The following is a 25778-nucleotide window of genomic DNA, read 5'->3' on the forward strand; positions in this document are numbered from 1 at the left end:
GTTCGGTTTGTCTTTGGCGCGTCATTCGGCCGGGGCAGTAGACTGGCTCGCTCGGCTGTGAGTTCAGAGTCCTTTGTCAGTAGACCAGGCCCGGCTGGGAGTGCTCAGTGTCTCTCAGGTTGATCGGGGCCTTAAGGGAGCGTTCGGCATTGGCTGGGTAGACCGGGCCCTGCAGGGAGCTCTCGTCGTCAGCGAGGTAGATCGGGTCCTGTAGGGAACTCTCGGCTGGGTAGACTGGTCCCGGCAGGGAGCCTTCAGTGCTGGATGGCTGGGCTGAGTAGATCGGTCCCTTGGCGGTTGCTGGGTAGTCTGGGTCACCGGTGTTTGCTGGGTAGACTGGATCGCTCGTTTGGTTGTGGAAGCCATCAGCTGTGCCTCTCCATCGCCTCCTTAGCTGGTCCACGTGTCTGCACCACAGGCGTCCATCTTCCAGGAGGACTCTGTAGGATCTCGGCCCTGCAACTGACACAACCTGTCCAGGTACCCACAGAGGGTCCCCTGCATAATTCCTGGCATAAACCAGGTCATGCAGGGCAAAATCCCTGACCAAGCTGTCAGATCCAATAGGGGTATCTGGGCAGTAATGGGGGTGTAGCCTGTCCAGGGAGGTCCTAAGGCATCTCCCCATTAAAAGTTCTGCAGGAGATTTATTTGTGGTGGTGCATGGGGTCATATGTTGGCTAAGAAGGTAACGGGACATTTTGGAGTGCCAGTTTTCCTGGCCAAACCTAGCAAGTGCCTCTTTTACTGACCTGACTGCCCTTTCAGCCATCCCATTGCTAGCTGGGTGAAAAGGGCTGTGAGGATGTGTCTGATACCCAAGTTGGCAACGTACATACTAAACTCACAAGATGTGAACTGGGGGCCATTGTCAGACACCAGCGTGTCAGGGAGTCCATGGGTAACAAACAAACGGGTCAGGGCCTTAACAATTGCTTGAGTGGTTGTTGAAGGTAGTAGGGCCAAGTCTATCCATTTGGAATATGAGTCTACTACAACCAAGAAGGTCTTCCCATGTACTGGTCCAGCCAGGTCGATGTGCAGGCGAGACCAAGGCCCCCCAGCACTTTCCCACCTGGTAGGAGTGGCTGCTGGTGGGGCGGGTCTGGTTGCTTGGCAAGGTTGGCACGAGCTTACCCAGCTGGAGATTTGGGCATCCATGCCTGGCCACCAAACGTAGCTGCGGGCCAGGGCCTTCATCCTTAAAATGCCCGGGTGGCCCTCGTGAAGGACCTTTAGGATGGGTACACGGAGAGTGGCTGGGATGACCACCCTTGTCCCCCACAACAGACAACCCTGTAGGTTTGACAATTCTTGCTTGCATATTTTGAAAGGAGTGAAGTCAGGAGTGTATTGTGTTTCCGGCCACCCCCTTCCCACCCAGTCCAGAACCTGGGCAATTACCCTGTCTTTTTTTGAGTGCGTTGCAATGTCTTCAGCTGTAACAGGCAGTTTAAGTTCATTTATTTCAAAAATGGCATGAATGGGTGCTGGGTCTTTGACTGGAACTGGCAGGGGGCAGCGACTAAGGGCATCTGCATGACTTAAGTTTTTTCCAGGGCGATGCACCAATTTAAATGAGTAAGCAGCCAGAAACAAGGTCCACCTGGTCATCCTAGGTGATAGTACCTGTGGGGTTTGCTTGTACCCTGACAAAAGCCCCAGAAGTGGTTTATGGTCAGTTATGAGTTCAAAGTGGTGCCCAAATAAAAATTCATGAAACTTTTTTACTGCAGCTACTGCAGCCAAGGCCTCCTTATCTATTTGGCTGTAGTTTCTTTCGGCAGCAGAGAAAGTCCTAGAGAAGAAGGCAATTTGTGCCTCAGAACCATTTGGGAGCCTGTGGCTTAGAACTGCCCCAATACCAAAGGGGAATGCATCAGCAGCCAGGACCAGGGGAAGTTGTTGATTAAATTGGATTAAAACTGCATCAGATGTAAGTAAGGATTTGACTGACTTGAAAGCGTGGGCTTCCCTGGGTCCCCAATGCCAGGGGGATTCTTTGTCTAACAGTCTGTGTAAGGGTTCTGCAATGGATGCTTTATGAGGAAGAAATGAAGCGTAAAAGTTCAGTAGACCCAGAAAGGCTTGGAGCTCCGTCTTGTTAGTTGGTGTGGGTGCCTCGTGGATCGCCCTTACTTTGGATTCAATTGGGTGAATGCCAGAGGAATCAATCCTATACCCCAGAAAGTCCACTTGCTTAGTGGCGATGGTGCACTTCTCCCTTTTGAGTTTGAGGCCATGCTGCCTAAACCTGTCTAGGACTGCTCTGACCCTTTGTATGAGCTGAGGTCTGTTAACTGCTGAAACTAAAATGTCATCGAAGTAAGGGACAACCCCTGGGAGACCTTGGAGAATCCTTTCCATGAGGGACTGGAAAATACCTGGGGCTACACTCACACCAAATTGGAGGCATTTGCATTTGAATGCCCCCCTATGAGTGACTATGGTTTGCAGCTCAGCTGTCTGATCATCAACAAGGAACTGTTGGTATGCCTGGGACATGTCTAATTTTGCAAAGATGGTGCCGGGTTCGAAAGTGTGTAATAGGTGTTGGATAACAGGGACAGGGTATGTGCTGATCTGCAGATAACGATTGAGGGTGGTCTTGTAGTCAGCGCAGATTCTCACGCTGCCATCTTTCTTAAGTGGGGTGACTATGGGGGTCTCCCATTTGGCAAAATCAGTTGGCTCTAACACCCCTTGCTTTAGTAACTTATCTAATTCTAAATCTAACTTTGGACGGATGGCAAAGGGTACTCTGCGTGGCTTAAGGCGAAGGGGAATTGCCTGGGGGTCCACAGTGAAGGAGATGGGGGTGCCAGATAGCAGCCCAACTCATTGCTAAAGACATCAGAATAATCTGTGAATAGGGTGTCTACTTCAGAGGTTGAGACAGCATGGATTCCAGTTATGCTAAGGCCGAGGGAAGGGAACCAATCTAGTCCCAGCAGACTGGGGAGGGCACCATTAACAACCACCAAAGGCAAATGGCCTTTAAAACCTTGAAACTGAACTAAAAACTTGCCTTTCCCGAGGACAGGGATGTTCTTGCCCTGGTAGTCCCGCAGGGTCAGGTGGCATTTCTGCAGCTTCTTTTTTGAAAGCCTGGGGTGAATCTTCTTCAGGGTCTCCCAGGAGATGATTGAAAGTGCAGATCCCGTGTCCACCTCCATTCTGCAAGGCTTACCTTCTAAGAAAACAAAAATACTTATTTTGTTAGAAGTCTTGGAAGTGTGGTCTGCGTGGTAGCAAGTATAGCAGTCTTCCACTTGCCTTTGGAAATTAGCAGTAGGTTGAGGTCTCTGAGGGAAGGTTTGCCCTGCTTGGCAGACTCTGGCTAGGTGGCCTTTCTTCTGACAGTTTAGACAAATGGCATTCCTGAACCTGCAGGATGCTCTAGAGTGGGAACCCCCACAGCCCAGGCAAATGGGAGGTTGCTTGGGTGTGAAGTTGTTTCTTTGCCCTGCTCCTTCCTGTGGGGGCCTTTGTTGCCTAAGGCGGTTTATGTCTGTTGTGCCTATGGGGTCTTCTTCAAGGGAGACTTCCTCTGAGTGAATAGTGGAGCTGCTAGGTCTGATAGGAGTTCCTTGAATCTCAGCTGCTGATTGGGCAGAGAGCTCAGCAGCTTGGGCTTCTTCTATAGCTAAGGCTAGGGTTAAGTCTTTTTTGGCTAGCAAGCGTCTTTGAAGCCTAAGGTCCCTAACCCCACAGACAATCTGATCTAATAGCATGTCTTCTAGGTAGTCTCTGAACCCACACTGTAAGGCAGCTGACCTCAGAGCTGCCATATACTCACTAATTGACTCCCTCTCAGCCTGCCTTCTGGTTCTGAAGGCATGTCTCCTAGCTATCTGTGAGAGTTTAGGTGAGTAGTGATTGGAAAGAATCTCTTGGAGTTCTTCCCAAGGGATGTTTCTGACAGAGCGAGGGGCAACTAGTGCTGTGGCGGTGTCAAAAACCGCAGCCCCACAGTAACTGAGGAAGAAGGATTTTTTCCTGTGCTCAGCAGCGTCTGTTAGATCGATAGCGTCGAGGAAGTAGATGAACCGGTTTTTGTATGACTCCCACGTTTCTTCGGCTGGCTTGAAGGGTGGGAATGTCGGGTTGGTGTTCATCTTGAGGCAGCAGTGCCTGTCACCTCAGCTGCTGTGGTTTCGAAAATCGCACTCTTAGAAGAGCGTTTTGCGGCTGCGCCTGTCAGGCGGCGTCTGTCTCCTCGGCTGAGGAGGCTTTAAATATCGCGCTCTTGGTGAGCGTCGGCAGCTGTGGCTTCAGCGCCCGGTGGCTTCGCTCTTTTGTTTAGTGACCAGCTCTTCGTATCGGACGTCTGGTAGCCTCTTATGGTATCCCGCCCTTGTCACCAGTGTTGTAGAGCGGCGGAGATACAAGGCTGAGCCAGAGCGAACGTTTAAAGGCTTTATTCTATTGAATAAAGGGTTGCCGCATCTGCCAGGCTAACTCGGCAGATCGGCTGGTGTCAACAGCTGATACCATTTGACAGCTCCTTTTTATAGCCGGCTGTCAAACGGTATCAGCCAATGGGAGCGGTCGGCGCTCCCGCTTGAACGGCAGACCTGATTGGGAACTCCAACCAGTCCTATAGACACAACACTCGGCACATTTCAATGTTTTTTATTACACTTTCCTCTGCAGGGATCTCTTCATTTTTCCATTGCTGTGTAAACACAATTCTTGCTGCCAATTAACACATGTAAAATGAAACGAGTATTCCCTTTATTATAATATTCTGGTAAGATACCTAACAAGAATATTTCTGGCTTTAAATCTATGTTTTGGTTTATCAATTTTTTCTAACCATGTATGTATTTTAGCCAGTATTTTATTTTACTTTTGGGCATGTCCACAACATATAATAATATGAACCTGGTATCTGATTACACTTCCAACATTTAGTTGACAGATTTTCAAATATCTTCGCTAATCTTTCCACTGGTAAATGCCACGTATAAAATATTTTGAATAGATTTTCCTGTCACTTTGGTCAAAGGAGACTTATCTCTTGTTGTTACTTCCTCCTGTGTCTGACCCAGCCTGGAATGCTTATCTCTAGGAGGTGATGTTAGTCTGCCAGCTACTGTAATTTGTTGCTTTGCTCGTGACCTTGTGGTTGACCAGCTCGTTCTTCATTATACCTGTCTGCTATAACTTGAGGCAGCTTTGGATGAGTCCAAATGCCCAGGGATGGGAGGGGGGGTGCCATCGGTCTCTGCTCCCCAATGGGAAGTGGACTCTACTCCTCCTGAAGAGTCTTTCCTGCTGTTTTAGTGCTTGGTAGGCCAGTGGTAGGCTGGTGTATACACACACACACACACACACACACACACACACTCATAAATGAATTTTCAACCTTATTTGTATAAGTTGTACTTCTCCCTAAGACTAGTAACAAAATATTGTTTTTTGTGTATGTGTAAGCTCAGAATATATTCAGCATTTAATATCTTGGTTTCTCCTGATGTTACCTTCATAACTTGTGAGGACAACCTTCTTATAAGAGACTCATTATAAGTCCAGTTAACCTAATAAATCTTTAAATGAGAGCTCGCCAGTTAATTACAGTTTATAACATAGTTTAGAATTAAAAAGAAAGTGTACTGAATAAAACAAGGACAATTTACCTGATATCTACCAAAAAACCCACCTGAACACATCATTGGAATTTATGCTAATTTATGCTAATTTCTGAACAAATTCAGGAATTTGTTAATTTCTTCTTCTTTTTCTTTTTGCTCATATAAAAGTATGACTGGAGGGCCACAATTTCCTCATTTAAGCATGGCAGAGAAATAAGAATCAAGTTAAATCTAAACTTCTAGTTGCAATTTAAATAAATTCTACTGCGAAGCTGAATGAATAAGGGGAACAAATTAAATTAACATTAAAAATGACCATTGTTAAAATTGTAAAGTACAACTAACAAATATTTGCATGGCTCAGGTCAGTTTAACTGCCAATGAACTGTCACTTGTTCTGCCATTTTCCAGACTTTTACTTCCATGAAAACATAAAAATAAGGGAAACCAAAAAAGCTTCATTAGACATGGGAAGATTTGTGAATTGATCTAATATTCATATAAAGGGTGTTGCCTGTAGAACCTACTAATGTTATCTCATAGAAACATCACAAAGGCCAGGACAAAATTCATGAACTACAGTAATGTACTTTTCCTATATTAAAGATTCATTCCTAAAAGAAATAAACCTTGACTGTTCTTTGAAAGGACAAGTACTAAAGCTAAAGCTCAAATATTTTGTCCACCAAATAAGAAGAGAGGACAGACTGGAAAGATTGAAGGCAAAAGGAGAAAGAGACTGAAGAGCATGAAATAGGTAGATAGCATCATTGATACAGTGGGTATGAGTTTGGGCACATTTAGGGAAACAGTGAGGATAGCAGGGGATGATATTATATGGTCCATGAGGCAGTGAAGAGTTGGACATGATTTAGGAACTGAACAACAACAATATCGAAAGTAAATTTATGTGATTTTTTGTTTTGCTTGTTAAACCACACTACTTTTTCAAAATAAAAATACTCTTTAGGAAGGAGAAAAGCTAGAGGGTTTAAAGAATTATATTGGAATGAATCTAAGAGATTCTCCATCTGCTCTGTTATTCAAATCTATCAACAGGGTTTTCTTCTCCATTTTTGGAAATTGTCTCTATTGTAGTAATTTTCAAAAAAATGTTAGAAAGACTGCATTTTAAGAGTAATTGCACTTTATTTTAGGCCAATCTTAAATGATGCAATAGAATTAAAACTGTACATACATAGAAACACAATCAAACTGAGAACAATTGGAAACAACTCAAAAAGAATAGCATGTGGCTATTAATAAAACTAGGGAATGCATAATGACAAATTCCTTGACTTTTCCCCCCCAGATATGGATGACTGTTTTGAATGTTCAGAAGATCACTATCCAAATAAGGAAAAGATAAAATGCATTGTGAAGCTGGTGGTCTTTCTAAATATTGAAGAAACCCGAGGAATTGGTTTAGCTTCAATTGCTCTATCTTTCTTCTTCCTCACAATGTGGGTACTTGGCACTTTTATTAAGTAAAGGAATACTCCCATTGTCAAAGCCAACAACAGGTCCCTCACCTACACCTTGCTTGTCTCTCTTCTGCTCTTTTTTCTTTCCTCTTTGTTCTTTCTCAGTCAACCTGGCAAAGTGACCTGCCTTCTCTGACAATCAGTGTTTGGCATCACCTTCTCAATAGCCATTTCTAGTGTCCTGGCCAAAACTATTACTGTGGTTGTTGCTTTCATGGCCACTAAACCAGGATCTCAGATGAGGAAATGAGTGGGGAAAAGACTGACCTTTTCTATTGTCCTTTCCTGCTCTCTCTTACAAGTATATATTGGTATTCTTTAGTTGTCAATATCTCCCCAATTCCCTGAGCTGGACATGCACTCAGAGTCCCAAGAAATGATTTTACAATGCAATGAGGGGGCAACTTCATTCTTCTACTGTGTCTTGGGCTACATAGGTATCTTGGCTATTTCCAGCTTTAATGTGGCTTTTCTTGCCCGTAAATTCCCCGACAGCTTTAATGAAGCCAAGTTCATTACCTTCAGTATGTTGGCCTTTTGCAGTGTGTGGATCTCCTTCTTTCCAGCCTATCTGAGCACAAAAGGAAAAGCCATGGTAGCTGTGGAAGTCTTCTCCATCTTGCCCTCCAGCGCTGCGTTACTGGGATGCATATTTTTGCCAAAATGCTACATCATTGTTTTCAGGCCTCAGCTAAACCACAGGGAGCAACTCATAAAGAGGGCTTAGTACCTCATATATTTTTCTTGCTATACTAAAAGAAGAATACAAAGCTTATTTGTTGTGTATATGAAACTTATAGAAACTATTTCTGTGAAAGGAAGATTTTTGGAAGCTTATGATTATTAAGATTTATTACTGTCACCCATTAAAAAAAGAAGTGTTCATGTTACTGCATTTTCAAATATTTTTGAAGATTGTTTAACTTAATGAATAGAATACAATTCTTTATTGGGCAAGTGTGGGTGGACACACAAAGAATTTGTTTGGGTGCAAATACTCTCAGTATACATAAAAGAAAAGATACATTCATCAAGAGTCAGTCCCTTTCAGCCTTTTAACACCTCACCTCAAGAAGATTTTGAGAATCTACATTTCTTGGGTACTCTTAGGAGATTTCAGATATTGAAATAAAGTGATGTGAAATGTATTTTTTCTGCCTCATCCTTCACAGTTTTTATACTTTCTATACATAAACTACTGTATCAATATAGTAAAAAGCTGATTAACATTTTATGAACACATATTTGGAACAGTTTTCAAATGTTTAGGGTTCTTTGTAATGTAAAATTTAGAAAGTTTCTGAATCCTGGACATTTAATTGAATTCGTAGGTCACAAGCAGTTATTCTGGAAATGAAATGAAATAAAGTGATGTGAAATGTATTTTTTCTGTCTCATCCTTTAATTGACACATATACTTCTCATATATGTACTTATAAAATTTAATTTGCTTTGGTATACATTCTTCCTCTGTAACCTTTCCATGGAATTGTGGAAAAACAAATTGTGGATATATCAAGATGTAGTGTTCTGTTTGTTGCTCTTTAGAAGAATACCCAAAGCTACTAAGGACAGAATGAAATTGTTATGATGGGGAAGTGATAAAAGATTGAATAAGTAAATGATTGCCCATCCCCAGTTAATTAAAAAAAAATGTCCTACTTTCTAGTGCTTTGGAAAATAAGCTGACTCCCCTCTTCTTTATGGCAGCCTTAAAAAAGATAAACAAAATACTGAATTGGTGGATAGATTTTTTTTCTCTTAACATCAACTGTGAACAATAAAGGAATCCACACTCAACAAATGTTGGTATAATTTTGAAGCTTTGATGAATATCATGTTCTACCATCTTAGGGATAGATTCAGGTAATCAATTCTAACACTTGTGAAAAATGGTCATACGTTACTTTTTTCGGTGCCATTATAACTTTGAATGGTCACTCCACACAAGCAAAATACCAGCAAAGGAGGGGAAAAAAATGTTCCTGAGACAGGAAGTCTAGTCCTGCCAAGAAAGTAATAAGGGTTAATGGAGAGGCAGTTTCTTTAAGCAACACCAGAATGTTACCTTCCTGCCTTTTTTACAGGATTAGGCCAATAATTTTTCTAACAACCAGTTCTCCGAACTGCTTAGAATGTTAACAACCAGTTCTAGCATATAGGTGTGAACTGGTACTATCCCACCCCTGGTCAAGATCCATCTGGATCTTGAGCCTATCTTCTTGGGTGTTAGCTAATAGACATCAGTACATTTTTAGAATAGGCTTAAACTTTCACCAGGTTATTATTTCTGGCCCTCATGACACAAGATTGACCTCAGGGAAGGACTTTAAAAACCAGATTCTGCAGATAAACTCTTCATTCTTAAAAATTGTTTACTTACAACTTGGCAGGGCTTCCAAAAAAAGGAAAAGAGATAGAAATTCATACTGCCATTGTTAATTTTTACCAGGCTACTATTTGCAAACAAATTAAAAATGAGAAATAGATCAAACAAAGATTAACTTCCTTTTAAAGGTCACATTCCATGAGAATATTTTCATAAGCCTGAAGACAAGTAAAAAAAAATATTAGAAGCAGGATTCCAGAGACAGACTGCACACTTTAAGAGAAATCAGAAGAGCCCATATGTTTAAATATTCATTTGTTTTAATTTCCCATTTTAAAGGAACATTGAAAAAAATAGTTTATGCTCATAAACAAATGGCATTTCCACTTTTCTTGAAGTTTTAGGGCCATATTTTTAACCTGTATATTTTTTTAAAAAATATACTATTATCAGGATTTCCAAAGACATTCCAAAGATTTTAGATGAACATCATAAATTTGGGATGATAAAATTCCTAAAATAGTAATTTAAATTATTTTTTTAACACAGCCGTAACCAAATTCTATCAGCATGTTGCTGTCTTCACTGTGAAGGAAATCAATGAGAATCCCAGATTCTTGACTAACATCACCCCTGGGTTCCAAATCTATGACAGCTACTTGGAATGATGAGTTATTAGACTACTTTAAACCTGCTTTTCAGCTCAGGTAGATTCATCCCCAACTATAAATAGGGCACCAAGGAAACCTTCCTGGGTATCATTGGTGCACTTGGCACTGATGCCTTCAATCCCATTGCTGAGATTCTGAGTCTTTATAAGTTTTCACAAGTAATAAGTAAAGTTAATATAAAGTTACTATTTCTGACCAAGGAAAAATAACAGTCATAAAATAGCCTCCTATTTTCAGTGGTGGAGAATATTCTGATTTGACTGGCAGTCCATTTCCTGGATCCATGCTCTGTTTTGGAAATATCTCTTGTTTTAATGGGTTCAACATTGAAAAAAACCTCATGATACATGATTCATGTTGGATCAAAGGCTTCCCTATTGAAGTATAGATTTAAGGATGGAATGAGATGCTTATTTGAATAACTCTCTCTGTAAAACTTGTATAACTCATAATATTTTGATACAAATGGAAAGAAAGATTCCCTAAACTCACACTCAGTTCTTAGTGAAATGCTTGCATCTATGTGTGGTTTTTCATTGTCATATTCTCTGAATTTTTCATGACCTCCCATCTATAATAAGTACTATCCCTATAAGGCCTCGTATTTTTCAAAATCGCTAAGGTGGTTTTTTTTTTTCATTGATGCACCAAGTTAACTTTGTTGTAGTGTATATTTGATTCTATAAGTAGCTGGGAAATACTGCAATGTTCAGTGAAAACTGCAGCATTATTCCTTTCTGAGCAAAAATGGTTTCTTTGGTTTCATGCTGAATTAGTAATTGCATTAAGATTTCCTATTGCACATCTTGTTTATTATTCAGTAGATAATTAATTTTCCTTAAAGAATTGAAATTACTATAATGTATTTATCTACTTAAAGCTCCAGAGATTTTCAGGAAAGTAGTGAAAAATAAAAAGCATAGGTGAGAGAGGTTATAAATTAATTAGTTCCATGAAGATCTTGAGCCTATGGAAAGAGTCAAACAGGGCTATTGGGTTCATTTCCTCCAGTATCTGTTCTTTCTTTGATTGGACCAATTTTAGACTTGGGTTGTAGAAATCTCAGTCATTATTTATTTTTGAATCTCCATTGAAATTAAAGATTTAGGTTGATGCTATTCTCTTAGAAGGTGTGTTGGGAAAATCCAGGATGCTAAGTCAGATCCATTGGTGTAGGTTGGTATGGTGGAGATCTCTTTTAGAAGATTTTTTGGCTGTTGATATACTGTTCTTCCTGATCTTCCCTGTGATGAAAGTGAATGCATTCAAGTGTCCAGAGGTTGATCCTTTTCCGGTTCCACATGAATGGTACCAACCAGGAGATCTCCTTATTGGAGGGATGGCTTCACAGATCATCTATGCATTCAGTGAGCATTCATTTTATAAGCATCCATTTCAGGAGTTATATGGATTTTCTGAGTAAGTAAATCTCATACTTTTCTTCACCTAATGATAATTTATAGAATCCACATCACAATGGTTTCAAGGGAGGCAGATAAGTCAGGCCAAGATTTCTTGATTTTTTTCCTGAGATTTCAGATCCTACGCTCTCTATAGAAAAAGTGATACAAGTATGAATTTGAATGCCTAAGAAATACCTAGATTACTAATGAGAACATGTATAGCTCAGATATAAACTATATAATTCTTGGTGCTATCTAGCTTGGTTATTTTTGGCAGATATTTTGTAATTGGCTTAGTTAATATTTTTAGTATTGTGAAGAGCATTGCAAAGCTTTTAATATGCTACTTACTGGGGAGGCAAATATTTGAAAGAGAACATTCAAGATCTGAAAGACCTGCACGTTTCCCAATACCTAGAATATAAATACATAAAAGTAGAAATTCATAATATAAGAAGAAAATGTTCAGAAATGATCACTCCTCATCAAAGAATGAAAAAATGTTCTGCACGATTAACATATTTTCTCAGAAAAAGGAGGAAATGACCAAAAATGGTTAATTAAATATATAAAAGTAGGAATTCCTAATATAAGATGTTCAGAAATAATCCCCGATCCCCATAAAAAGCATACAAGCAATACAAAATGGGGAAAATGTTCTTCACATTTAACAGATTTTCTCAGAAACAGGAAGAAATGGGAGAAAAAAAATGGTTAAAATAAGTGTAAAGAAGTGGAATTAGTTTAGCTTCCTTTAAATAAAACAGAAGATATCATCCTTCTCATTGGAAATTAATATAAAATATAAAAATATAAATTAGTGTATTATTTAATGCATGATATAGTGTAATGCACAACAACACCCACACCATGATACTTTGAAGCAGTATAAAAGGAATTTAATCTTTTTAATTCCAATCACAGGCACAAATGGCTATTCTTGATGACCGACTAATTCATTCACATTTTTACTTACAGTATGATTACAAAATTTTACCAACATGTCCTTTCCTTCGCCTTTGCTGTCAAGGAAATCAATAATAATCCAGAAATCTTGTCCAATATTACTCTTGGGTTCCATATGCATGATAGCTATTATGATGCAAGAATGACTTATCGGACCACCCTGGACCTGCTCTTCAAATCAAATAGACTTATGCCCAACTACAAATGTGGACTTGAGAAAAATCTCATGGCCATCATTGGAGGACTTGGTTCAGATACTTCATTCCATATGGCAGAAATTGTAGAGTTCTACAAAATTCCACAGGTACGTCCAGGAATGAGGAAATTTCTACAGATCTTAGTTAAGAACCTTTTTAAACATTTATCGTCATGTGTTTATCTCCACAGAAACATGATTGTAAAAAACTCCCAATCAATACTTAGCAAGAGATTGAAAATTAAAATTAGCTTGGATTGGTAAAGGTGGCTTTTAACTTGCTGGTATTTGATCATGTTCCAATGAGAAAAATAAAGTCAATTCTATAAGGATTTACATGAGAGAATCATTGAGATGGGACAAGATAATGTATGCATTTTGGGAGATCTTAATGTGGTAGTAGATATAAGGAAGGATTATTTTAGTAATGCAAAGAACAAAAAGAAAAGGAAAATTTTGCTCAGATCCTTTTTCAATATGACACAGGAACTAAATTTGATAGATCAGTGGAGGAGAATAAATTTGGGGGAAGAAGAATTCACGGTCTACTTTAACCCACACAAATCATGGTCTAGATTAGACATGGCATGAATGAACGCAGAACTAGGAAACCAACTAGATATGATAGAGATTATGACAAATGTATGGGCTGATCATAACCCATTAAAAATAATTCGGAAAGGAAGGAAAAGGAAGAATAGAAGATGGATACTTAATCCCCAAATTTTAAAGGAGAAAGATTTTGTAGAGGAAATTAAGAAAGAAATGGAACTTTTTTTAAAGGAATATACAGTGGAGCAAACACCATTACAGAATATATGGGATACAGCAAAGGTAGTCTTGAGGGGGCTGGTAACAGCATAAACAGCGAAAAGGAATAAGGAAAGATGGCAAAATCAGAATAAATTACAGGAGATTAAAGACCTAGAAAGTAATTACACACACACACACACACACACACACACACACACACACACACAAAAACAAGATGAAAAAATGAGGAGATGATTCTTACTAGGCATAAATTGGACATTATAAATCAGGAAGAGAGCATTAAAGAGGTGAAAAGGGCAAAACAGATTTTTTTTTTTTGAACATGCAAATAAACCAGGGAGATGGTTAGCCCATAAATTAAGGTTAGAAAGAGAAAGAAGGGTGATACAAGAATTGGAGGATGGTGATGGAAAATTAGAATATCGAATGACTGAGAAAAAGAAAATAGTACAAAAATATTTTGAACAACTATACAGGGAGGATGAAATAAACCCTGAGAATATAGAACAATATTTGAAAAGGAAAGGTCTCCCAGAAATTAGAGAGGAACAGAAAGAGATATTAAATAAAGAAATAACAGTGATGGAATTGAAAAGGGCGATTGAAAGGCCAAAAGATTATAAGATGCCAGGGCCGGATGGTCTTCCAGCGGAACTGTATAAATGTATTTATGAATGTCTTGAACCAGTGATGTTAGATGTGCACAATGAGGTATTAGACTTTGCCAAATTACCTGATTCATGGAGAGAAGCGAATACCTCACGAATTCCTAAAGATGATTTAGATCACAAACAGATTAAAAATTATAGACCAATCTCACTCCTGAATGTACACTATAAAATATTTGTAACTATAATGTTGGAAAGATTAAAAATTATATTAAATGAACTTATTCATATTGACCAGAATGGCTTTCTACCTTTTAGACAGATAAGGATCAATATAAGGATAGTATTAAATATATTAGAATACTATGTGACCCACCCGGGAAAGCAGGCAGCATTGATATTCTTGGATGCTCAGAAGGCCTTCGACAATCTCAGCTGGCAGTTCTTCATCCAACAGGTCAATAATATGGGATTTGGATCTAAATTCAAGAAAATGATTGGCAAAATTTATTAGAACCAAAAAGCTAGGGTAATTATAAATGGGGAGATTAATGAAAACTTTAAGATTATGAAAGGTATTAGGCAGGGATGTCCAATGTCATCTCTGCTTTTTAACTTGACCATCGAAGTGCTTTTAAATCAGATTAGACAAAGAAAGGAGATAATTGGACTGAAGAGCAAAAAAGAAGAATATAAAATACAGGCGTTTGCGGATGACATAGTATTTTTTGTGGAAGATCCAATGGAGTCAGGGACCTATTTAATTCAAGAATTAGAAGAATATGGGGCAGTAGCAGGACTAAAAATTAATAAAGATAAAACAAAAGTAATAACCAAAAACTTGACAGAAAATTTAAAAAAAAGAATTGGAAAGGAAATTGGGATTACAAAGTGTCAAAAAACTTAAATATCTAGGAATTTGGTTAACAGGAAGATGCTCTTCCATAAAAGAGGATAATTATATGAAATTACTTTCACAGATAAAGAAAGATCTGGCCAATTGGGGAAAATTACAACTATCACTATTAGGCCGAATAGCGGCCATAAAAATGAACACACTACCAAAACTGTTACACAATTTTCAAACAATACCTATAAAATTGGATAAGAATTTTTTTCAGGAACTAGATAGGATGATAATGAAATTTATATGGATGGGGAAAAAAGCATGAATAAAATTGAAAATATTACAAGATAATAGAACCAGACCCAGCCTTGGACTCCCAAAATGGGAAACATATTATCAAGCAGCAATTTTACTATGGGTTAAGGAGTGGATAAACTTTTTTTAAAAAAATTGGTGATAGGTCATGACCTCCAAATTGGGTGGCATGCCTTTCTATGTGATAAAAAGAATAAGATCCACTCCTATTTCCATAGACATTTGATAAGGGACTCACTTTTACAAACATGGGAGAAATTTTTTTTTAAAAAGCATCATTTGAAAAGACCAAACTAAATCTCACCTATGGAAGCTATATTATATCCAAATACAAGGGACATTTAAAAAATGATTAGATATAAAAAGTTGGTAGATGAACAGGGGGAATTAAAAACACTGGATAAACTAAAAGAAGAAGGGATAATATTGGACTGGTGAGTATATTTGCAAATTCAAACTAAATTTCAGAAAGATGTAAAGGAGCTAGGGATAGATAAAGATTTACAAAAAATTGGACCAAATCTTGACAGGCAAGGATATAAAATTTATAACATAAACATATAATTATTTACTGGAGGTAGACCTAGAGGAGGAAATTGTTAAGGGACCAATGATTGCCTGGGTGAAAAATGTGGGTCATAATATAAATTTGGATAAGTGGGAAAAGACTTGGACCAAGAACTGGAAGCTGAGTTTGTCAATGGCATTCAAAGAAAATCAATATAAATGTTTTCTAGATGGCACTTAGCACTGGCACCACTGGCGAAAATGTATCCAACCTTGAAACCAGAATGCTGGAAGTTCAAACAAAAGAAAGGAACGTTTTTCCATATGTGGTGGCAATGTATAGAGGTCAAAAAGTAAATACAGAGATGGCTTTTTGAGATTACAAAATATAATTTGAAATTGGAACCCGAAACATTTTTATTAGGTATGATTAAAGGGAATTTGAGTAAAGATAAAAGATACCTTATTGTACACATCTTAACTGCAGCAAGAATCACGTTAGCACAAAATTGGAAGAGTGATAAAATACCACCAGATGAAGTTTTGATTCAAAAAATAATGGACTGTGCTGAACTAGATAAATCCACTATGGAACTGAAAGGCAAAGAGGATTGAGAATACTCTGTGACATGGGAGAGATGGTACGAATGGGTGAAGGATAAGGATAAAAATAATGTATAGTCACAAAATAAGAAACATGTATATACAATGATACAATAACAGTTAATGGAAATGAGTTTTTTTTTTTAAGAATTTCTTTTAAGAAAAAAATAATGATTCTCATAATTTCAACAATGTTGCACTGGAATCCTTATATAAATAGTAACAGATATGACAAGTCTAGGAAAAATGAAATATAAATTAAACAATAAATTCATTTGACCAGCTTTTAAACAAATCCATGAAGATGAACAGAAAAAACCAAAATCCTCTGATGAAAGTTCTTTTGTTTTCTTTTAGCTCCCATATGGATCCTTTCCCCCAAAAGAATTTCATATCAGTAATTTTTCTTATTTTTATTTTATGGCACCAAATGAAGGTCTTATATATATTGGGATTATCCGATTACTTCAACATTTTGGATGGAAATGGGTTGGACTCTTTGCCGTTGAAAATGAGAGTGGAGAGCACTTTTTGAAGAAGATACAAGTGATGCTTTCCCAGCATGGAATCTGTCCAGCTTTCATACAAAGAATCCCCCTATTGCTTCCATTGGATCACATCTATTCCTTCAACGATATAATTAAAAGTTTTTACATACATTTCACAGATATTAAAGCAAACATATTTATTCTTTATGGAGAGTCTTACACGCTTGTCTGGATGATATCTCCCATATTTCTAAGTGATCCTGAAGATAAATTAAATGCATCCCTTAGAAAGGTATGGATCACTACAAGTCAAGTTGACTTCATATTAACAGGAAATGTAAGGAACTGGAATCTCCAATTGTTCGATGGGACTATTTCTTTTCAGATACATTCAGGCAATGTTCCAGCATTCAAAGAATTTCTGCAGACGATAAAACCTTTTTGGAGGCAAAGAGATGGATTTCTAAAAGGGTTTTGGGAGCAAGCATTTGACTGTCCCTTGAATAATTCAGAAGCTCAACAACAAATCCTAAAAAATGTACTGGGGAGGAGAAACTGGACAATCTTCCTGGACCTCTTTTTGAAATGCAAATGACAGGTCATAGTTATAGCATCTATAATGGTATCTATGTTATAGCTCATTCTTTGCAAGCTTTACTTTCAAAAGAATCCAGTCAGAGTAAAACTTTGGTGGATAAAATCCCAGAATCTGAACATCTACTACCTTTTGAGGTAAAGTTGTCCAACAAAAGTGAAAAATTTACTAGAAAAATGACTTAGATCACAAATGAGTTCAATCATATTTTCAGGCACAATATATCATTCAAATAGCTAAGATTAAATCCATCAATATATTATAAATAGGTAAGGAACGCACTGTTCTGCAGTCAGTAAATTCTACCTCTGGGTTACATTCCACTTTCAAATGAAATGGAATATGTGAAATATTATTCACAGTAATACACTGCTTTTTTATATCGATGAAAATGGAAATCATTGTGTTCCTTACTGTATAAAGTGATGCTCTCCAGGCTAATTCTTGATATTCATTGCATCAAGCTGCATAAAGAATTTTGGGGAAACTTTTTCTACTTGTCCAAGTAGAAAAAATTACAACTCTTGCTAATTGGAAGAATAACTACAATTAAAATGAACATCCTACCAAAATTTTCATTATTATTTCAAGTAATCCCAATAAAATTAAGTAAAAAATTATTCAAAAATAGACTAATAGCAAAATTTATTTGGTTAGGGGAAAAAGCCATGGATCAAATTGAAAATGTTACAGGACAGTAAAAGTAAAGGAGGATTTGGGCTACCAGATTGGGAGCTATATTATCAAGCCTCAGCCCTTACATGGATAAAGGAGAAACTACAGATAAAATATAAGAAGGACACAGAGAGTTATGGATTCTATAGTGGACCACAAGATTTGGATAAGATATTACAGGGGATGGATGAAAAGTTAATTTAAAAATGTTATGACTACTTACTGAGGTTTAACATAGAAAAAGAAACAGTAAAGGAAAATATGATAACCTGGGCAAATTTTGGGGGGTAAACTATAGAGTTGGATGATTGGCAAAATTTGTGGGAAAAAATTATAGATTGTCAGCAGTGTATAGAGAAAATTTGTACAAGATGTTCTATAAATGGCATCTACCACAAGCAAGATTAGCAAAACTGTTCCCAAATAGCCCATGAGAATGCTGGAAATGTAAACAAACATAGGGAACATATTACCATATGTGGTGGACCTGTCCATTGGCGAAAATAGATTGGGCAAAGATAAAAAACTGATTGGAGAAGATGATAAAACAATAGACTTAAAACCAGAGCCATTTCTATTGGGGATATTGAAATATAATAAGAAAACTCAGTACTTGATGCTTCATGTAATAACAGCTGTGAGAATTAGCTACACACAAAATTGGAAAAACAGAAATACACCAACAGAGGAAATGGTAATAAGGAAAATATTTGATTGCGCTGAAAGGGACAGGTTGATGATGGAAATAAAAAATAAAGGAGAATCAGAATATTATTCCATTTTGACATCTGGTACAATTGGTTAGCTAAGAGATGCAAAGATTAGAAAACTACAATGAAAGATAATCAAAGTACTAGAAACAATATGAGTATAATGATAGTTAAAAATATAAACATATAGAATAAGAAAGATAAATATGGTATTGTATAAAGAAAAGTTAAATGGTTGAACATAGAAGATATAATAGAATACAAAATGTATAATGTTGATACAACCACTATATCGCAGCTGTAAAATTGAAGCTGTACTACAAAATGAAGAAAATGTATAATAAAACTTTATTATTATTATTATTTTAAAAGAAATTTGGGGAAAAAGGGAAATATCTCTTAGAATGAATTATCTGACTATTCTTTAAACTTCCTCTGTTTCCTCCTCCTCCTCTTCTTCTCCTTCTCCCTCTCCCCCTCTTTCTCCTTCTCCTCCTCCTTGTTCTTCTTTTCTTCCCCTTCCCCTTCCCCTCCCTCAACCTCTTCCTCTGTAGCTGCACCCATTTCTTCAAGGCATTTCTTTCAACAACTCAGCAGGAGAAAGTATGTCTTTTAATGAAAAGATGGAAATTGGAGGAGGATTTGACATCATCAACATGATCACCTTTTCAAACAAATCAATCCAGAGAGTGAAAGTTGGAAGATTAGATCCCAATGCTCCAGATGGAAATGTATTGATTATTAATGAAAATTTGATTGCATGGCACAAAGATTTTAACCAGGTATGGGTAATCTTCAATAGATCAGATTATTGCACACATATTCCTAAAACATGTGTTATGTTCTCTCCCTTATACCCATTGAGAAAACTTGGTGAATCCCTTTGATCAGGTCTTCCAGTGTCTTATTCTTTTGGAAGAATAAGCATTTCAAATGCCTTTCAAATTTCAAATGCAATTATTGAATGGCAGAAAGGTTTTAATTGGTATGGAATACAAGCATGTAGAATGCTTATATTTTTACAACTTCCTCGGAAATGAAAAATGAAACAATGGGGGGGCAGGGGCAAATCACTTATAATGTCTACAGTGGATTTATGTTGGCCATGATTCTCTTTAGAGGATTATTAATTGATTTTGTTTTCAAATGATGAAAAACTTAACAACTTGACAACTAATTGTTCAACATTTTTCATGTTATGAACAGGTTGTTCCAGTTTCTCTGTGCAATCAATACTGTCAACCCGGATATTGGAAGAGAAAATCCAAAGAGAAAACCTTTTGTTGCTATGATTGTATTCCCTGTCCAGAGGGGAAGATTTCAAGCAAGACAGGTCAATTATAAAGTTCTTCTATTTTTGGAGACAATGGCTGCAGATAAATAATTCTGTCAAAAATTACAATTTGTTCTATTTCTTACTAACTATGAGATTTTCCCACCCTTTAAAGCAACAACAAGCATAATCCCTATATAACTCAGTTATTAATAATCTCTCATATTTGAGAATACTATGACATCTTGTAGGATATAGCACCCATAGATGCCATATTTTCTTATATGCATTTTTATCCCAGAATTCAAAACCCAAACTATTTATTTGGGTCCCAGAAGATGTCACCTACAAAACCAAGGTTTACATAGTGACCAAAGTCAAATTTCAGCCCAGCCACCTTTTATATGGTGGTAATCCAAAGCATTAGTGTAAGTGACAATATAATAGATGGAACTGGAAGGAAATTAAAAATTATCCATGTAATTGTTGTAAAGTTGGCTGAAAAATGCAATAATCAATGTTGGAGAGGGAGCGAGAGAGAGAGAAAGACACACACACACACACACACACACACACACACACACACACACAAAGAGACACTGTAACCCACCTTATTTTCTAAATTTCAGAAATTCTGCTTAGAAAACAAGGCCATGGCTAAGTGAGATTGAAAGGAATGTTAGTTTCCAAACAGAAGAACAGAAATCTCAGGAAGAAATAGATAATAAATGATTTTCTTTTTGATATCTTTTATCCAGACACAGATGATTGTTTCAAATGTCCTGAGGATCAGTATCCAAGCAAAGTACAAGATCGATGCCTTAACAAAACAATGAGTTTCCTGTCCATTGAAGAACCTTTAGGAATCAGTCTGGCCTCAGCTGCTCTTTTCTTTTCCTTAATGACAATCAGCGTGCTCAGAATTTTCCTTAAGTGTAGAGATACCCCCATTGTCAAGGCCAACAACCGGGACCTCACTTACACTCTCCTTATTGTCCTCTTACTATGCTTTTTATCTTCCTTGTTATTCCTTGGTCAGCCAGGGAAAGTAACCTGCCTTCTCCGTCAACCAGCATTTGTCATCATCTTCTCAGTTGCTATTTCTTGTGTGTTAGCTAAAACTATTACCGTGGTTGTAGCTTTTATGGCTACTAAGCCAGGTTCTTCAATGAGAAAATGGGTGGGGAAAAGATTGGCTCTTTCTATTGTTCTTTCCTGTTCTTTTCTTCAAGCAGCTCTTTGCATTTTGTGGCTGGCAACATCTCCTCCATTTCCTCAGTTAGACATGAATTCCCTTACAGAAATGATGATTTTACAATGCAATGAAGGCTCCATTTTCATGTTCTATTGTGTACTGGGCTATCTGAGCTTCTTGGCTATTGTCAGCTTTATTGTGGCATACTTTGCCCGTAATTTACCTGACACCTTTAATGAAGCCAAGTTCATCACATTTAGCATGTTGGCTTTCTGCAGTGTGTGGATCTCCTTTGTTCCAACCTATCTGAGCACCAGAGGAAAAGCCATGGTGGCTGTGGAGATCTTCTCCATTTTGTCCTCCAGTGCTGGGTTAATGGGATGTATCTTTTTCCCAAAATGTTTCATCATTGTTCTTAAGCCAGAACTAAACACCAAGAAACAACTAATAAAATGAAGTTATTGTATCATGTAAACATTTTTTTCTGCAAGCATACTAGGTTTAAATGAGATGTCTATAATCAGTTAAGAGTCAATTAAATAATTAATTGGGGTTATTTATTCATTTATTAAAGGGATGTGGTGGCTTAGTGGGTAAGACACTGAGCTTGTCGGTCAGAAAGGTTGACAGTCTGGTGGTTTGAATCCCTAGTTCTGCATAATGGAATGAGCTCACTTACTTATCCCTGCTTCTGCCAACCTAGCAGTTCTGAAGCATGTAAAAGTGCAAGTAGAAAAATAGGGTCCACTTTGGTGGTAAAGTAACAGAATTCTGGGTGCTTTAGTCATGCCAGCCACATGACCATGGAGATATCTTCAGACAGCGCTGGCTCGCTTTGTAACAGAGATGGGCACCACCCCCTAGAGCTGGAAATGACTAGCACATATGTGTGAGGGGAACCTTTACCTTCCACCTTTACATATTTATTTATTTCTTTTTTAAAAAAAACAATTTTATTGGTTTTTTTAAAAACAAACAAAATATGATTTGCTGTTGGGTTTGCACGCTTTTTATGGTATAAGGGAACTAAAACACAGGGTTACTTTAGAAGACATTATATACGGAGTCTTTGTGGTTAAACTGGGAGAAGATAAAAAAACAATGTTATCTGAAAATTCCAGTTTGGTTATTGACTATTGAAGCATTTTCCTATCCTATAATCTATAAGAAGGAACAAACAATTAGATATGGGGAATTATTGGATGAAAAGGGTGAACTTAAATCGATACAAAATCTAGAGGAACAAGGTATAAAGATGAATTGGTTTTCATATGTGCAAATACACTCAAGGTATGATGAAGATTCTAAAACAGAGGGATTTTATGATAAACGGACTGATTTAGATAAGATTTTGACAGGTACTGATGAAAAGGTGATTAAAAAACTATATGGTTATTTACTGGGAATTAAACTAGAGGAAGAACAAGTTAAAGAAACTATGATTACTTGGGGGAGGAATTTTGGATATGGGATTGATTTAGAGAAATGGCAAAAACTATGGTCACAAAATTATAAAATGACAATGTCAACAGCTTATAAAGAAAATCTGTATAAGATGTTTTACAGGTGGCACTTTCCCCCGACAAGGATAGCAAGTATGTTCAAGAATAAATCTGAAAAATGCTGGAAATGTCATCAGATACCTTGCTCATGCTACCATATGTGGTAGACCTGTGAGGATGCTAGAAAATATTGGACTAAAATCTACATGTGGTTGGAAAAAATGACAAAGAAACACATAGATTTGAAATCAGAGTTTTTTTTATTGGGAATCTTACCGGATGCATACAGTTAAGACTTGAAATATCTGATTGTAAATGTATTAACTGCGGCTAGGATTGTATTTGCTAAAGTTGGAAAAATGAGAAAATTCCATTGCAGGAAGAAATTATTAAGAAAATATTGGAATGTGCTGAGGTGAGTAGAATGACATTTGAAATTAGAGAGCAAGAGGATAAACAATTTTATAAAATTTATTTCTTATTGCATAATATAATGGAGCAATGTTTCTCAACTTTGACAACTTGAAGCTGTATGAATTTTAACTCCCAGAATTCCCCAGTCAGTTCTGTTGGCTGGGGAATCCTGGGTGTTGCCATGGATACAGTTTAAAGTTGCTAAGCTAGAGAAAGTCTGGAATAGAACATTAATGCATAACTTTAAGAAAAAAACATAATGTGGAATATGTGCCAAAGTAAAGAACATCAAAACTGTGAATTATTTTTTAAAAATGCACAAATGATGAATAAAATTATGTATGATCAGATATAAGAATAACTAAGCCTATGGCCTGATATCTAGATCATTTAGACTTTGGAGAGCAGTATCCTCAAGGTGAAGTAATTTCTGCAGGGAATTTGGGAACCTTCAGTGGGGCATTCAATCTTAATATGATGTAAACCTTGCAGGATATTCTCACAATCATATTTAGTATTATCAGCCAGACCCCATTTGTTTTTCCAATATTGGTATTCGCCTTTTTGGTTTGGATCTGATTGAGTGCTGTCTGGTTTTCCCTTTGAAGATCAAAGCCGAAAGGGTATTGAACTGTATCAGATACTAAATCAAACAGATCTGGTTTGAAATTGCCTATTCCCGGCACCATATTGTTTCAATATAAAAGTCTATCAATTAATATTAATTAATCAATTATGTGACAATCAAGCCCACCTTGCCTGCTTAAACTTAAACAAAGATGTAGCTGATCTCCTAAAAGCATCAGAAATATTCCTTTGTCTATGTCCATCATGTTTTCCTAAGCTAAACAAACCAAATACCCTGACTGACAGAGTTGATAGCATAGAATCCATGCAATCAATAGAAAAATGCTTAGCAACATGTTTGAAACAATTATACAAGAAAGCCTAATTTCTCTTGAAAAAAAAATACAGTACTGATAAGTGACTACCTATCAGCTCAAAATCAAATCCCAACCCAACAAGCACTACCACAACTACTACTGCAAGTACAATCACAGCTACAACCAAAAATAACCACCAAACCACAACCACAAATAATTACTATCCAAAATTATATCTCCTTACTCATCAGAGACACCATGGAACGTGATCAGAAACATCTAAATGCCATCTTATTTGGTCTTGAAGACACCAACAAATTAGATAACATCACCAAAGTTCATAATATCATAAGCACATCAAATACAACAAACATCTCACCTGAAGATATCATTGAAATAACCAGAGATGGCCTTGAGTACAAATACAATGACGGCTCTATGGCCCCAAAATTTTGTAGAATTTTGCAAAATTTTGCAAAAACAAGTCCAGCAAACACATGTTAATTCATACAATAAACACCATTGCAAAAACCTATCCTAACCACAAAAAAGTTGCTCAAGATCAGATTTGTCCATTCTACAAAGAATCTGTTCCTGTAAATGAACTCTGCAATGAACTCAAAAGACATCTAGACAATGGAGTGAAGGATCTGTAGATTGACTACCGTGCTGATTGTATCAAAAGTAAGTCACACAACCCACAACTCCACATCCAACCCTACCTCATCCAACCCACCATCACTAAAAGCTAGGCACGCACGCCCCTAACTACCTCAATTCCAACTACAATTGGCCTTAACTGCAAGCTACTCAATGCAATAAGCCTTGTGAATAAAATACCTGAATTTCTCCTCTTACTAAATATGGCTAAATTCAACATCATATTTGTCTGTGAAACATGACTCAATGCATATCTCCCTGACTCCATTACCACAGTAAGAGACTATCATGTTTACCGATCAGATTGTGAAATCCATAGAGGAGGTGGTGTTGCTATCTTCTATAAAAGGTCCTTACATCTAAAAAACATCCAAGTTACCCAAGAGCTTGCTCTTCCTGAGACCAACATCCATAAATATCAAATTTCAATTCTTACTATGTTACAGAGCCCCTGATTATGACATTGAAAATGTAAACAAGCAAAATTCACTACTAACATGGGCAACATCCTTCCCACACACCTCTATCTTTCTTGGTGACTTCAATCTACCTCACATTATCTGGACCCTAAATGAATGTAAAACTGAACCCATACATACAACCTTCTACAATGCTGTAACAAACCTGGGATTGGAACAATTAGTAGCCAACAATACTAGACTTAACAACTACCTCAATCTAAAATTCTGCAATAATTTGAATTCAATTTATGGAATACAAATTAAAGAGCCCTTTTCCAACAGTGACCACAGCATGATTGACTTTTCTCTGAACATGTGTCCACACAAAAATCAACACAACTGAGACTTCCGGTGGCAGGACAGGGACGTGCAGAGGTGGAGAAGCCCAGCTGCATTTTTTGAATACCCTTTCTTGCGTCTGGAGTGATCTCCAAAGGATACACGCACCCCAGAGGGATTCGTGTTGGTGTTGGGGACCCTCGGGTTGCAGTGTGGGGGAAGGCAACCTCCTGGCAACTTAAAGGAGAGCCCCTGAGCCCAGAGCAAAAGAGCCAGCTGCCAAAATATGGCGGCTCCAAAGTCCAGTCTGCCACCAATGTTACTAAGCGAGAAAGTGACACC

General features: G+C 37.5%; 1 pseudogene across 1 annotated transcript; it reads left to right on the top strand.

Annotated features, from left to right (window-relative positions):
- Positions 1-12463: 12463 nt before the first annotated feature.
- On the top strand, positions 12464-21875 carry LOC113452402 (vomeronasal type-2 receptor 26-like; annotated as a pseudogene). The gene is made up of 5 exons (XR_015740355.1): positions 12464-12754; positions 16658-17520; positions 19323-19550; positions 19975-20101; positions 20800-21875. The product of XR_015740355.1 is annotated as a vomeronasal type-2 receptor 26-like (transcript).
- Positions 21876-25778: the final 3903 nt, after the last annotated feature.

This window comes from Pseudonaja textilis, chromosome Z (assembly GCF_049901715.1).
Source record: "Pseudonaja textilis isolate UNSWEBS1 chromosome Z, rPseTex1.2, whole genome shotgun sequence".
NCBI classification, from domain to species: domain Eukaryota; kingdom Metazoa; phylum Chordata; class Lepidosauria; order Squamata; family Elapidae; genus Pseudonaja; species Pseudonaja textilis.